Source organism: Xenopus tropicalis, chromosome 8, assembly GCF_000004195.4.
Source record: "Xenopus tropicalis strain Nigerian chromosome 8, UCB_Xtro_10.0, whole genome shotgun sequence".
NCBI classification, from domain to species: domain Eukaryota; kingdom Metazoa; phylum Chordata; class Amphibia; order Anura; family Pipidae; genus Xenopus; species Xenopus tropicalis.
In genome coordinates this window covers 59,915,642-59,932,666 of record NC_030684.2, presented here as the reverse complement: position 1 = coordinate 59,932,666, position 17,025 = coordinate 59,915,642, and the positions used below count along the sequence as shown (strand labels likewise).

The window sequence follows — 17,025 nt, the reverse complement described above, 5'->3', positions numbered from 1 at the left end:
GAGAGGCATTATGCGAACTTTCTTTACACAGCTCAGCGTTTTTTCTTCCTGTTTGGCTTCTGATCATCTGAACAGGTGAAATATGGGGAGACTTAAGGGCACTATTGGGACAACTGAAGGTATGCCTGCAGCTTGACATTAACTCTTTATTAGCCTTTCCTTCTCCTTTAAGTCTACTAAAAATAATTTAAACATTAAATAAACCCAATAGGATTGCTTTGCCACTAATAAGGATGAATTATATCTTTTGTAATGTTTTATTATTACAAAGAAAAAGGAAATATTTTTTAAAAATTTGAATTATTTGATTAAAATGGAGCCTTCCCGTAATTCAGAGTTTTTTAGATAAAGGGTTTCTGGATAACGTGTCATGTACTTTTTTCTTTTTTTTGTTTTGTTTCTCACCAGAAAAAATTATTCTCAGATTTATTTCACCAAGATATTTATCTCCAAAATTTCCTACTGAAGCACAGCCTGACTAGTATAGTTAGTTACATAGTACAGTTTGCCAAAGAGAAGGCCTTATAATTCATTTATTTTAGCGTGTTCACCTTGTGGCAGTGCACCATGTGACTTTTTATTTCAGGCCTGAGGGGTTACATGCCCGTTATTTAGAGAAATACTGGTTTGCCTGTAATGGCTTTTCCTCTTGAAAGACTAAACCTATTTCTAATAGCAGTTGTAAGAGTACATTTCCTTATTACAAAGGTTAAATGGTGTAATGTGTTATAATTGATGACTCGTTAAACAACATGCATCATTTTGCTGCTTCAGCTTAGCTCTACAAACAATTGAAATTTACATTTTGAAATGTAATTGAGAAGGGGTTATTAACCAAAAACACAAATGCGCCTAACAATCTTGTTAAGAACTGCATGATTAATGGTTAGAAAATGGCAGACCAGAGATGATTTGGTAAATGGATTGTTGTAAATAAATTAATAATTGAACACCATCCTTAGTTTGTTCTAAAAGTTATGAACTTTAATAGGTATCTCTACCACAAAACTCTTCTGCATAGTGAAAGAAAATGGAATTCTCAGCACCTATCCAATATACATTACATATTTTCAGTGGTTGTGTAGATATATGTAATTGTTATTGAAAGAAGTTATCTATTTTTTTATAGTCTCTGTATTCCTAAAACAATTTTGAAGGAGCCAGCTGAATAGCAGACCTGGAGGAAGTCTGACCTCTACTCTGTTTTAAGAGTCAGAACAAAAAATAACAAAATATTTCTTATAGTTGCAACTACATTTAGAGAGAAATCTTTAAAATATTCAAATTTAATGTATATTGGAAAGTTAGATTTGCATTTGTTTTCAAGCATAGTGTTCCATTTCAGGGGTCAGGTTTTTCTTTTTCAAAGAGACATACCTGAGGAATGCAAAAACTGTCTTTTGTGTAATTCCTGAAGTGCAGCTACCTCTACTGTAACTTTACTGTCTGTCATTAGAAAGTTTAAATATATAACACAAAACTGGGCAAAAACATGATCTCTTCTGATAATGAGTTAGCAATGGTTTTACAGGAAGATAAGAACCTGTTGATGTCTCAGTAGATTAATTGGTTTGCTTGTTACATAGCTTTAACATTTTTATGGATGCTTCCAACAGGGAATGAGTATTGCAGCTCACTCTCAATTGTGTTCATTTCTCCTTGGGGGGAAATAAGTTTACTCATTTTTTGCTATTTTAAAGTGCTAATTGATTTTTTTTTTCTTCTTTCTTCTCCCCCTGTCACATTATAAACAGGGTAGTTGGTTAAAAGATCCTGATTTCCCTTTAGGCAAACCAACCCCTCCCTTCCCCAAGTTGCTGCCATTGAGCTGTTGTATCATATGGGCAGGTAATTTGTTCTATCAGCTTCTTCCATGATAAAACAGATGAATGTTCAACCCAAGCCAGAACAAGGGATATACTCACCAACAATAGATCAGCTTCTCTAATAATGGCATTGTTTTTGCTATGACCCTCATGACTTTTCAGGACAGACTGATAAATTACCTTCTTCTTTCTTGTACAATATCCTGCAAACCATGCCTTTCCAGCTGTTTCTAAACTGGGACTACCAACATTCCATTATTAATACCAATACAGATTGATAGCTGTAGAGCAGCTGCCAAAGACTGCAGATAGTGTAATGTGTACAGTGAAGTAAAAAAGAAGTGTGTTTTAAGGTTATTCAGAGTGCTGAGGGAAAGCATTATTGATCATCAGATTGTGTTTGACAGATACCAGCTCATTATTGGAATGTGGAAGGTTAAATGGCAGTATTTTTCCACATCTTTTTGCAGAGCAGCTGAAGTGATCTCTTCTCAGATACATTGTTAGGTATGTCTTCAGGATTTGCTTTTAATGCAGTGTGTATGTGTTCTGCAGGATTGTTGTATTGGTCATACAATGTATGTGTTTCTGTGTTGTGCTTAGAGAGAAAAATCATTTTGGCATGAGCTCATTCAAAAAGTTGCATACATGCTATCTGAACTGCCTATAGTACAGTTTTTATTTATTTATTTTATTCAACATTTAATTACACATATAGAAAGGAAACCATATTAGTCTTTGACTTGCAGGTGCATTTCCTCCCCAAACACCTTAGGTTGGCAAGGTCATTCAGCCTCTCCTTCACTTCATTCTATGTTGGTGATGGATTGATGAAACTTGATGACATTCTCCTTTCCAAAGAATCTGTATGCCTCCCACCATAGAAAGCAGTAGGAAGGTGGCTATGTTTGCATATGGCCAGGATTCACCCATTTTGTCGTTTGATAAATGCATTCTGCAGTCAAGCAGTTGTATACCATTATGCATCAACCCATGCATGCCCTCCTTTACTGAATGTGCTGTGCATATTTAGTGATGCAAGCCTGTAGCTTTAGGGAACCATGTAGGAAGCAATGATGTTTACTCTTAGAGGCTTCTGAACTTTGGGTGGTAACTTTTGGTTAGGCTTTTTGGAAAATATCCTAGATGTAAATAGCATTTCTCAACAGCTGCTTCTGCTCTTACTGAGCAAGCTCGCCAGCTTCAATTCTGTTACAGAGAAGATGTTTTTTCCCTTTGCATACCCCGTAATTCCTCCCCTGTTTACGGCAATGGTTCATTTCATGATTCAAATCACAATTCTACAGTTGATTTTTTTTGGGGGGGGGGGGCACATCTCGCCTATTGATGCATGTGCCTCTTTCTGTTTTCTCAGCCTTTGTCTATAATATACAGGTCCTTCTCAAAAAATTAGCATATTGTGATAAAGTTCATTATTTTCTGTAATGTACTGATAAACATTAGACTTTCATATATTTTAGATTCATTACACACAACTGAAGTAGTTCAAGCCTTTTATTGTTTTAATATTGATGATTGTGGCATACAGCTCATGAAAACCCAAAATTCCCATCTCAAAAAATTAGCATATTTCATCCGACCAATAAAAGAAAAGTGTTTCTAATACGAAAAAAAATCAACCTTCAAATAATTATGTTCAGTTATGCACTCAATACTTGGTCGGGAATCCTTTTGCAGAAATGACTGCTTCAATGCGGCGTGGCATGGAGGCAATCAGCCTGTGGCACTGCTCAGGTGTTATGGAGGCCCAGGATGCTTCAATAGCGGCCTTAAGCTCATCCAGAGTGTTGGGTCTTGTGTCTCTCAACTTTCTCTTCACAATATACCACAGATTCTCTATGGGGTTCAGGTCAGGAGAGTTGGCAGGCCATTTGAGCACAGTAATACCATGGTCAGTAAACCATTTACCAGTGGTTTTGGCACTGTGAGCAGGTGCCAGGTCGTGCTGAAAAATGAAATCTTCATCTTCATAAAGCTTTTCAGCAGATGGAAGCATGGAAGTGCTCCAAAATCTCCTGATAGCTAGCTGCATTGACCCTGCCCTTGATAAAACACAGTGGACCAACACCAGCAGGTGACATGGCACCCCAGACCATCACTGACTGTGGGTACTTGACACTGGACTTCAGGCACATTTTGGCATTTCCCTCTCCCCAGTCTTCCTCCAGACTCTGGCACCTTGATTTCCGAATGACATGCAAAATTTGCTTTCATCCGAAAAAAAGTAATTTGGACCACTGAGCAACAGTCCAGTGCTGCTTCTCTGTAGCCCAGGTCAGGCGCTTCTGCCGCTGTTTCTGGTTCAAAAGTGGCTTGACCTGGGGAATGCGGCACCTGTAGCCCATTTCCTGCACACGCCTGTACACTGTGGCTCTGGATGTTTCTACTCCAGACTCAGTCCACTGCTTCCGCAGGTCCCCCAAGGTCTGGAATCGGTCCTTCTCCACAATCTTCCTCAGGGCCCGGTCACCTCTTCTCGTTGTGCAGCGTTTTCTGCCACACTTTTTCCTTCCCACAGACTTCCCACTGAGGTGCCTTGATACAGCACTCTGGGAACAGCCTATTCGTTCAGAAATTTCTTTCTGTGTCTTACCCTCTTGCTTGAGGGAGTCAATCATGGCCTTCTGGACAGCAGTCAGGTCGGCAGTCTTACCCATGATTGCGGTTTTGAGTAATGAACCAGGCTGGGAGTTTTTAAAAGCCTCAGGAATCTTTTGCAGGTGTTTAGAGTTAATTAGTTGATTCAGATGATTAGGTTAATAGCTCGTTTAGAGAACCTTTTCATGATATGCTAATTTTTTGAGATAGGAATTTTGGGTTTTCGTGAGCTGTATGCCACAATCATCAATATTAAAACAATAAAAGGCTTGAACTACTTCAGTTGTGTGTAATGAATCTAAAATATATGAAAGTCTAATGTTTATCTGTACATTACAGAAAATAATGAACTTTATCACAATATGCTAATTTTTTGAGAAGGACCTGTATAACGTCTAACCTGGATGTAAATCATTGTATTTCTTTCTGTTTTGGAATATTGTCAGCCTGCATACATGTATTTTTCCAGGAGCTCTAACCTTGCTTGAATTGCTTTCATGTTTCTCACTCTCTCCCCCTGTCTCTGCAGATTAAGGGTGATGGCACACAGGGAAATTTGTCACCCACAGGGCATCTGCAATACTTATGGGCAACAAATCTCCTAGAAACATCTTTGTATATCTATGTATTGGAAAAAACCTGATTTATCAGTGGAATCCCATGAAATTACCAGAAGAGTCATTGTCACACAAGTACACTGGCAGTCTTCTTTACCAATTGTGATTCCAATTGACTGCAGTACAAAGGTATTTGCAGGAGATTTGTTGCCCACGGGTAGCACATATTTCCTGAGGGCTTTACCTTAGGCTAATGGTAAATGGTGTGTTGGTTGTTAGTCAAAGTGAAGATGCCAACTTTTCTAGCTTTTCTAAGGATATAGCTTACTGTTCACACAGAATATGTGCTTACCCTTTTGGGGTTTACAGTAGAAGTTCCCTGGCAGGCATACACTCAACACACTGGCATCATTTTCATCACAAGACAAATATTCTTTCCGAATGTTTGTGGGAGAAATGACACCCTCCATTTTTTTTTTTTATTTAGAGGAGGTCGATTGCCACCCTGTTTTAGTGCAAAGCATTTTCCATTGACTACAATTTTTTATTACCATGGGTAATGTTCAGTCACAGTCTGAAAAATGGGTGGAGATCATATCATCATCTCTTCTAATTGTGCCTGAGTCTGAGTTTTCAGAAGGAGCCAGCGCTACACATTAGAACTGCTTTCTGATAACCTATTATTTTTCATACTCCCATGTAACTGAAGGAGTCCCAAGCTGGACTTGGATTTTTTTTGGGGGAAATGAAGAGCATGGCTAGCCCCACGTGAATATTTAAAATTAATTATAAAAAAAATCTGCACTTTAAAAAAAAAAAAAAAAAAAAAAATGGATTTTAATGCAGGATTATACTTGAGAAGCTCTATTAACTGATGTATTTTGGGGGAAAAAACATATTCCCATTACAGTATTCCTTTAAAGTCTATCAGTGTATGTTGTGCCAATATGTTGGTGTTTCATAAATACATGTTAATGATGATTAGAATTATTGGCCATGTGTCCCACAATCTTTAATGTTTTGTATATGGTCTTGAGGGATGTCTTCTTGACATGTCAGTATTTCTTATTGCAAACCACTTAATATGTAAAGCTATAGCTACAGTCTATATCTTAAATCACTTCCATTGTGTCACCAACAAATTAATTTTTTTAGGGCCACGGTGCATAAGGAGAATAGTCGCCAACAATAAATCTCCTCTATCACAGGCAACTAATCTGCTCCAAATGCTTTCCCACCAGCAATAATGTAAATCACCAGTGGCAAAACATATGCATGGCTTTAGTTTCCTGAAGTAGCCCAAAAGTTTTATAGCAAGATTGGTTGCCCACAGTAGAGGAGATTTATTGTGAGTGACTAATCTCCTACTCTGCCATCAGCCTCAAGGTGGCCATATCCCCACCTACTGGTGGGCGATAACAGGATAATTAAGTCATTTGGCCCTGGGGCCAAACAGTCAAATTAGAACGACTGGTATAGTCCAATGTGGACCCCCTTTCCGACTAAATTTTTAAACCTGCCTGATCGAGATCTGGCAGATTTCAGGCCAGATGTTGGTCGGGCAGGCCTGTCGTTCCTGCCCACACATGGCCCAATAAGCTGCTGGATCGGTTTAAAGGACCAATATCAGCAGCTAGAATCGGCCCGACCACCTTTAGACTTCCCAACTATCTTTCCACCCCAGGATAGTCCTGGGATGTGATATCATTTTTCTTTAATTGGATGTTCCAGATTAAATTCATTAGCCATGTAATAAATATTCTAAGCAGGCAAGTGTGTAATGTTTGGCCACTTTTTTTTGTTCATTACCTATTTGACTTCCAAGTGTGTAGTGCACATTGTTGCCAACTGACAACAGGTTAAAAACAGGGTAACATTTTTCTCAACACTAATGTAACATTATGTAATCCCATTACTACAGTACACATGTCACACAAACACTCGCTCTGAGATTGTGTATCGTTAGGGCTTAGATGTTAAGTTATTGAGTCCTATTCTCCACTTGACAGTAGTACGGCTTAACATACTGAGAAGTTTAAGGGTGGGTTGTCCACTATTATTCTTCTATAAATAATGTTTCTGAGGGGTGAAAACCCTACTTCAGAAATGCCAGGTGCAGTTACAGGGCAGGGTGTTGTGATGGCATGAATGATAACATATACATGTATATATGAGTAGTAATGCTGATCCTATAAATTGAGCTTGAGAACCTGGCGCCACAGCAACATGACTAGCCACTAAGCACATTTTGCAAAAGCTATCTAAACCAAGAACTCGCGTGTCTCATGTTTCACTTCACCTTGAAATACGTGTGAACCTTGATTCAAGTCCAATAAGGAAAACAACTGAAGTACATCCTGAATAGAGACAAATAAAAGTCATTGCAGCGTTTGTGTTCCTGAGCACATGGTTTTACTGACCTATGAATCTGATGTTGTGGCAGTATTTGTTCAGTTCTGGCATATGAAATAAAGTGATTTTTTGTTTTTGTGGAATATATACCAAAGGATGTATTGCATTTTGCTTTCTGATCTACTGGACAATATATTGAACAGAGCAGTCCTTACCTTTCTGCATATGTGTTTATGCTTATGAGTATGGGGGAGCAGTAATTGGAATCATCCAAACACTCTCATAAAATAACTTTCAGTGGCCTTATCTGGAAAAATAGTGGAGTGCTTGCTTTAGTACATATACAGTGGTGTGAAAAACTATTTGCCCCCTTCCTGATTTCTTATTCTTTTGCATGTTTGTCACACAAAATGTTTCTGATCATCAAACACATTTAACTATTAGTCAAAGATAACACAAGTAAACACAAAATGCAGTTTTTAAATGAGGGTTTTTATTATTTAGGGAGAAAAAAAATCCAAACCTACATGGCCCTGTGTGAAAAAGTAATTGCCCCCTGAACCTAATAACTGGTTGGGCCACCCTTAGCAGCAATAACTGCAATCAACCGTTTGCGATAACTTGCAACAAGTCTTTTACAGCGAGGTTTTCTAGCATGAACCGCCTTTTTAAGATCATGCCACAACATCTCAATAGGATTCAGGTCAGGACTTTGACTAGGCCACTCCAAAGTCTTCATTTTGTTTTTCTTCAGCCATTCAGAGGTGGATTTGCTGGTGTGTTTTGGGTCATTGTCCTGCTGCAGCACCCAAGATCGCTTCAGCTTGAGTTGACTAACAGATGGCCGGACATTCTCCTTCAGGATTTTTTGGTAGACAGTAGAATTCATGGTTCCATCTATCACAGCAAGCCTTCCAGGTCCTGAAGCAGCAAAACAACCCCAGACCATCACACTACCACCACCATATTTTACTGTTGGTATGATGTTCTTTTTCTGAAATGCTGTGTTACTTTTACGCCAGATGTAACGGGACACGCACCTTCCAAAAAGTTCAACTTTTGTCTTGTCGGTCCACAAGGTATTTTCCCAAAAGTCTTGGCAATCATTGAGATTTTTTTTAGCAAAATTGAGACGAGCCTTAATGTTCTTTTTGCTTAAAAGTGGTTTGCGCCTTGGAAATCTGCCATGCAGGCCATTTTTGCCCAGTCTCTATCGTATGGTGGAGTCCTGAACACTGACCTTAATTGAGGCAAGTGAGGCCTGCAGTTCTTTAGATGTTGTCCTGGGGTCTTTTGTGGCCTCTCGGATGAGTTGTCTCTGTGCTCTTGGGGTAATTTTGGTCGGCCGGCCACTCTTGGGAAGGTTCACCACTGTTCCATGTTTTTGCCATTTGTGGATAATGGCTCTCACTGTGGTTCGCTGGAGTCCCAAAGCTTTAGAAATAGCTTTATAACCTTTACCAGACTGATAGATCTCAATTACTTTTGTTCTCATTTGTTCCTGAATTTCTTTGGATCTTGGCCTGATGTCTAGCTTTTGAGGTGCTTTTGGTCTACTTCTCTGTGTCAGGTAGCTCCTATTTAAGTGATTTCTTGATTGAAACAGGTGTGGCAGTAATCAGGCCTGGGGGTGACTACAGAAATTGATATTGAAATTGAAAATTGAAATTGATAAACCACAGTTAAGTTATTTTTTAACAAGGGGGGCAATCACTTTTTCACACAGGGCCATGTAGATTTGGAGTTTTTTTTCTCCCTTAATAACGTAAACCTTCATTTAAAAAACTGCATTTTGTGTTCAATTATGTTATCTTTGACTAATAGTTAACGGTTTTTGATGAGCAGAAACATTTAAGTGTGACAAACATGCAAAAGAATAAGAAATCAAGGGGGCAAATAGTTTTTCACACCACTGTATATTTTAGTTCAATTTGAACCTGATCAAATTCCTGGAAAGTAATTAGGGCATATAATTGTTTTTTGGGTTTTTTTATTTTTTATATTTGATTTTCTTTTGGCAAGTAAAATACCCTACACCTACATCTAAATTCATTGGTGGCTGTGGGGATCAATGGAGCATTTGTTTGAAGATCTGGCTGACTGGACTAATACATTGTAAATATTTAGTCAGGCACTGGGTCACTGATGTTTGGGGAATCAAAAAACAACTTGCAGAGAGATGTGATGCTTTCTTTAAATATTACAGAGTAGCAGTGGGACCAGATAATTTGCCAACAAACTTAGACTCCATTTATTGCTATTGGCTCTTTCTCTAGCTATTTGGTTCCCAGGACTTTACAAAGCCACCTATATTAATCTCTTCCTGAATAATCCTTTTGGTTCTCCCCTTTGTAGTAACACTCTGGTAACTGCAGGGGTAATTTTCAGCCCCTCAGCCTGTTACTTCTCTGTTTCTGGGTTCAGCCTGTTAAATGGGCAGAGCTGGATGTGTAGGTAGATATGCAAAGTGTGTTTGTGATTGCAAGAGCATGATTTCAGATAATTGTGAGAGTATTTTTTTTGCTTTTTAGGAACACTTATTTGATATAATTTTGAATAATCGTTTGGTGCCTATGTATATAAGGCTTAAATTAAGGGATTCATAGCCACAGATTCAGGTGCATACTGGAGAATAATTTATGCACATTGTAAGCCATATAAGCTTTCACACTGTAGTCATTTTAGGGAGACAATCCCAATGTACTCCTTCATATTTCATCTTTAACATATGGAGAGACGTAGATTGCATACCCTTTGCCTATGATGTGGCTCATTAACAAATACAGGTGCTAAATTGCACCACTGCAGTTTCCAGTAGCAACCAGCATTTATAGTTGATGAGTTTAATAAAAGTTAGAAAATAGACACAACGATCTAATCCAGTGCTCTGTTTTACAAACACATATCTAGATTTCCTCAGTATAGTAAAACTAGCTTTGATACATGCCATAGGGATTTGACCGCATAACCAGAGCTAGTAGCTCAAAAAATGTTGACCGCTACATTTTCAAGTGGCAACAGCTAATACATATGTGTTTGCAGATGATTATCTTAAAAGTGAATGGGGGGGGTGTGTATTAGAGCATCTTGTCCCCTGCCCACAGAACTACTAACTAACTGGTTGACCAACCCTTTGGAATTGTCCTTACACTGCAAAAGAACCCAGGCTATTACTTCCCAGTTTGTCTACTTATAGAAAATGGCTTTAAGAACTTTAATTTACTGGCATGTTATCGTTACATAATAGCGAAGCTTGTCACTGAATAAACAGGATATCTATTCATGTTTTTGACACTCTGCCAAGCCCATAGAGCCGAACACTAATTATATATATATATATATAATATATATATATATATAATATATATATATATATATATATATATATATATATATATATATATATATATATATATATATATATATATATATATACACACACCATGGTGACAATTAGACCCTCACAACCGTTTTATTTTTTTGGTTTTCTTTTTTAAATGTCCCTAAACTTACCAAAAGTATTGTGCGTCTGTAGCTGCAGTTGACTTTGTGGTTCCCCTTTAAAGTTAGTGCCCCTTTACAACTATGAATCTGTGTTACTTTAGGTTCTGTCTTTTAACAGGATAATTGCAAGCTTGGAGGGATTTCTCATTCCTCCTCTGTGCTATAAACAAGAGTTGTTTTTTTTGGGTTTTTTTTTAAGATTTAAGCCCACTTTGTGATGAAACATTTAGTTCCTCTGCCCCCCCACCATAGCTTGTAAAAATTCCATAAAACTGGCAGTGTTTTAAAAACCACATGTAAAACTCATGCACAAACAAAATGTGAGCAGTTTTGTAACCCTTTACTGCACTAGCCTGCAGCAGTTCGACTGATGAAAGCAAACATTGGATGTAATAAAAATGAAGACTAATACAAAATAAGAGTTAACTGTGATGAAATGAATAATTTCATTGCATTTCTCCCTTTTGCATTGCCCCCTATTAATTGTAGGGCACAGAAAATTTAAAGTTAATGCTTAAACACAATTTTATAGAAACTTGTTACATAATGCACATAAAAAGACAGGGTTTTTAGTACATTATGTAACAAATGTCAGTCAACCCTAAAAATATGCACTAACACAGTACAATGCATTTATAAGAGAAAGGGTCACAGGAGTTTGGCTCAGGCTTTTGTAAGTCATACTTTGCTATTTTACTTTTGCAAAAAAAAAATAACTTGTTTGTACATAAAACTAGGCTAGGAGTGTTAATAAGTGTAATGTGTATGAATTATAAGGGCGAAAACACACACAGAAATTAGTAATAGCTACATTTTAAAAAGTTGCGGCAACTAATCTGCACAACGAATCCGTGTGGGCAATTAGTTGAAGCATCTTACACTTTAACCTATGGTAGGAAAGTCACTGTGATTAGTCATGCAACAGACTTTTTATAAAGTTGAGGTAACTAATCGGCGCGTGTGTCTTCGCCCTAAGACATTGCATTTTAACATTGCAGTCTTTTCAGGGAGAATCTCAGAAATCAAAGTGCCCATCCCTGCTCACAGGTTTTTCCCACTCAGGAACACAGATGAGAGCAATTCTCCACCACAGTTTAAAACACTTGGGGGTAGATTTATAACGCAGTGTAAAAGAAAGGCGTCAAAATACGCCACACGTCACCAGGCATCACTGGAAAAAAATCTGTCCGGATGTAAAATAAAACACACCTTGATAAATTTTCCATATATTTTACAGAGGTTTTTACACCATTTTAAAATAGGCCCCTTTGTTTGAGTATATCTTACTGACCATAGTGCTGCAGACTACCCTTATCTTATGCCCGCCCCAGTATTTTGGTGATGGGTAGCACAGGTGTGAAAATATGTGCAAAAACTTTCAGTAGCTGATCTTAGCTACACTTGGAGATATATTGCGGGAGTGAATCAATTAATGAAGCATTATTAAATTCTAGTCCTTCTAGTAGGCCGTTCCGAGATCTTCCCATCAGAATAAGGAGCTGGCAGAATGTAGTGTTATATTACCAAAAGCAGAGATAATTGCATTGTGCTGTTGGGTTAATGGAAGCAGCTTGTGTCGCTCAGGGTCCAGACTGCTCCGTGTCAGCCTTACCTATTAATTGTTTCTCTAATTAGTGCTTCACATGAACACATTCCCTATGGCATTTATTTCTTTCTGTTTTGGATGCATGCAATTCTCAGTTGGCCAGACTTGTGGTTGCAGGTAATAAGGGAAGTGCTTTAAGAAGCTTTCCATTCCCAGAAGAGTTTGGCAATTTAGGGCTTAGCAATTTAACAAATTCACAATAAGCGGATAATTCTTCCAGTACTTATTAAAGTTATATTAATACTTATACTTTTACATTGATTTGTATGCACTGCTTGAGACACCAAAACATATTTTAAATTTAAGTGTGGATCACTAGTCTGGGATAATGAATATCTGTCCGTTTAGTTTTAAAGGAGACATATACCATTGTTTTTAACTTTATTCTAAATTGTAGCTAGTACTATGAAATTGAATAAAACAACTTTTATTTCTCACCTATTATTCAAGAACACTGTGCAATTGTTGTGAAACTGCTGAAGCCCCTCCTGTTTCCAGGGCTTCCGGCTAGCAGAAACAGGCTGACTGTAGCTGGGGCCGCCGGCTCTGGCTTCTTTCTATAGAGGAGTCGCATCCACTAGGAGAAAGCCGGGGGGTGGAGACATGGGCGGCGATTTTGATGATGTCATTTCGGCAGGCACGTCAGTCACACTTGGGTCCTGCTCTCCTCTGCTGCTCCTGGCCCCGCCCAGCCCTCCCAACTAGCAGTGCACATTCTGCCAGATTCTTTGCCTCTGTGCCAATCTCTTTATAAAAGAGTTAAATCTTTTTCTTATACTTAGTAAAAGCAATATACTGTACCTAATGCTAACTAAATGTGTAACTGGTAACAGATACACAGGCAGGGAGGTGGGAGGGGTTTTCCCTGCTACAGCAGAGTTCAGCCTGTCAGTCAGTGACCATTTCATGTGGGAGAATGAAGAGAAACTCCCACCTCTCATTTCAGTTTAGCTTCAGAGGAGTGAAGATCTCTCTGCAGCTCTGATATAAAAAACGATTTTAGCAGGTAAAATGCATTCAGATCATTTTTTTTCTGCAAGATTCCATAGGTTGAGAAAAGATGAATCATATAACTGAATATGAAGGTGATATGAAATGTCTCCTTTAAGTATCTGGAAATGTTAAGTTAAGGGTATAACTAGTTACCGGTCTACACAGCAAGATCTTTTCAAGGTTCAAACCTTGGGGAAGATGGTCTGTTTTGAAATCATGTTGTCAATAAACAAAATGAATATTTGACTGTTTGCTACTGGTTACTAGACCTGGTTAAAAAATGTGATAAAAGGTAATTTATTCACCATAGGATTCATTTATAAACACTGGGCAAATTTGACCATGGCCAGTAACCCATAGCAACCAATCTGATTGGCTTTTTTTTTTTCAGCCAACTGCAGGTTTAACAAAAAGTAGACATTTGATTGGTTGTCATGCCCAGGTTCATATTTACCCAGGGTATCTAATAATGTTATTTGGAGCAAAACCGCTTAAATGCTAAGTGGTTATTCTTTTGATTTTTACATATTACTTGTTCCATACAGCTTGTAGGATTCCAGCTAAATGGCACTATTGATGAACAAAAACACAGTTGGACATAGGCTTGCTGTTAAGGGAAGACTTAAGTTGAACATGCGTAGAGCCATAGGATTCCTATCCCTGCTGCAGATCGAGAGCATGAGGAGCAATCATATGAAAGTACAATGGACAATAAAAGAAAAATGTGTTATAGCTAGCTCTTTCTCCACACAGCTATTTATAGGGTTTCCATTTTTCCCCACTAAATACAGTGAAAACCTTTTAAAAATAGTTGTTTGCGTGCCTCATGCTTCGCTCACAGCAGCAGCTTAGAATCAAAAACTAATTAACTGATCCCCCCTTTTTTGCCCATGACAGATTGAATGGTAGAAACACAGGGTCCTTTAAGGACCCTAAATTCTGTGTTTCTACCATTCAATCTTCCACCTTTTATGTTAACATAGGTTTTTTACTTGAGGTAACATGCATTATTTTGTTTTTCACATTCCATTCTGAAAATGAATACTCTAAAACTGCAACTTTTTCAAATTGCTGCAAGAAACCAGTGTCAAAAATCCGAAAAGCTCTAACAATTTAAAGCAAAGAAAGATCTTCCAGGAAATAGAAGGGACATCTGCCATTGCCTTTTACATGATCTCAACAGGTTTTAGATGGAGTATTTTGGATTCAGAATAGTCGCAGTTTTGTCTCAAAGTAAATATTATAAAAAGTCTCACTTTTTTTTTGGTGACCTTTAGCACTAAAGAATCCCAATGAGGGGAAAAAAATGCAACCATTAGTAAATTACCCCCCTCGTCTTTAGATATTTTAACTTTTTCCTTTTCTACCAATTTTTATAGTTTACATTTCTTGATATAACGGAGAAAGGATCTGTCTAGTACAATGGTTGTCAAACTTTTTCAGTTCAAGCCCCTTGATGGTCCAGTCTTTGGTCAGGGCCATCCCTTGCAGGTCATGGCCATTCTTCTCAATCCAAAGCCTAGCTGGCCTTCAAACCAGGCTTTCCCCAGCACTGCTCCAAACTTTCCCAAGCGTACAGACCCCACATTTTGGAGATCACTGCTTTAGACTCTGCTCCATAAGTACTGTAATTTTGTAAAGCATTTTCAGTATTTGGAAGATAAAAGGTCTATAGGAAATATACACCTTTTCCACATGTTTTTATGCTACATGTACAAGCTAATGAGATCTCTGTCTAGGGATCTCTGTCATATGGAATTCTTAGATCGCCTAAATTTTTATTGCTATACAATAGTAATTTCCAAAGTAGCAATAGCTCTTTTGGTTAAGGCTGATGGCCAATTTGTCCAGAATGGCTCTATCTGAGGTGGCCTACAAAGCTTAGCTAGAACATTCTTCAAGTGATGAGGTTGTCTGTGTATTGTTTTTTGCAATAGACTGGACAAGTATCATAGGATCCCAGTAGTATACCCATCAGCGCCAAGCTCACCATATACACAGTGGCATCACTGTTGCTCTGGAGATGCTCCCTGCCTAAAATCACCTGCCTTACATCTTATTAAACTTGCTCTTAATGGAATTCTGTCATTTTTATGGTGTACTTTTTATTTCTAAATTACACTGTTTACATAGCAAATAATTCACTCTACCATTTACAATTTTATTCTTGAACGAACATAAGTATTTTTTTTTTGTTTTATTTTTAGTTGTAATATTGGTGTGTAGGCAGCCATCTCCTTGCATTGTGGCCGAGTCTGAGCTTTTAGAAGGAGATGCACATTAGAACTGCTTTCAGGCACATTGTTTCTCCTACTTCCATGTAACTGGAGGAGTCCCAAGCCAGACTTGGGACTCTTACTACTGAGTGCTATTCTGATATATACTGGGAGCTGCTATCTTGTTACCTTCCTATTGTTCTGATTATCGGCTGCTGGGAGGGGGGTGATATCACTCCAATTTGCAGCTCAGCAGTAAAGTGTGACCTGAGGTTTATCAGAACCCAGGTCACATGGCTGTGGCACCCTGGGAAATGAAGAATATGGCTAGCACCATGTGAAATTTCAAAATTAAATATTGAAAAAAACGGTTAGCATTTTTGAAAAATGGCTTTCAATGCAGGATTCTGCTGAAGAAGCTCTATTAACTGATTTGTTTAAAAAAAAAAAAAAAAACCTGTTTTACCTTAACAGTATTCCGTTAAGGTTGTTGCTTAGGTTCAGAATCCTCGTCATACTGCATAACTTGGCTGCTGTATTATACATGAAGCAGTCATATGACTGCCAAAGATTATATTTCTCCACGCAAACATGGAAAGAAACTTTTATAACTTTCAAGTTTCTTTCCATGACACACGTGGTGTTTCCACTGACAGGCAGGACCTGTCAGTACTTCTGGAACATGGCTACCAGTGAATAGGCGTTCTCTCCGCAAGACTGGAAACATCACTTGCCACAATAAAATGCACTTGCGTGAAAAGCAGGTGCCAGTGTTAAAGAACATGTAAAGCCTACCGTTTTCTAAAACTTATGAGTTGGGCCCATCTCCGCCACACAAATGGCCTAATTTGTACTGCATATATCCTCTTATGCATCATCAGTGACGTTTACATCTGCAAATAGCATATGTGAGCTATAATGTTCATGCAATGAAGAATGCAGGCCTACACTGGCAGAACTTACTTTGATAAAAGTTCTGCTACGCTTGAGCACTGTAATGGTTAAACTTAGAGCTTAGGAGAGGAAGTTAGAAGAAAAAATAGGAGCAGACAACTAGAGCAGAATTTCTATGGGAACCAACAATGCCATTTCTTCATTTGCTGCTAGACTGGAGGGCGTGTTTAGTAATCTGAGCTAAGAAGAACTGAGCACACTCAGTAGCCAGCAGCCAAAGTAAATTCTTGAGGGAGGGGGGTGAGTGTGGTAGAGTAGGAAAAGGGAATCTAAGTGATTAGGGGGGTGCTACAACCAGAGTGGCAGGTATTAAAAAAAAAAAAAAAAAAAAAAAAAATCAAAAAGACTTTTTGCCAATTACATTTTTTTTGAGGTGGGGTTACATGTCCTTTGAGACT

At 38.2% G+C, this 17,025-nt stretch overlaps 1 protein-coding gene across 2 annotated transcripts in view; it reads left to right on the top strand.

Moving 5' to 3' along the window:
- zdhhc9 (zinc finger DHHC-type containing 9) overlaps positions 1-17,025 on the top strand; it is a 54,464-nt gene that overhangs the window by 13,232 nt on the left and 24,207 nt on the right.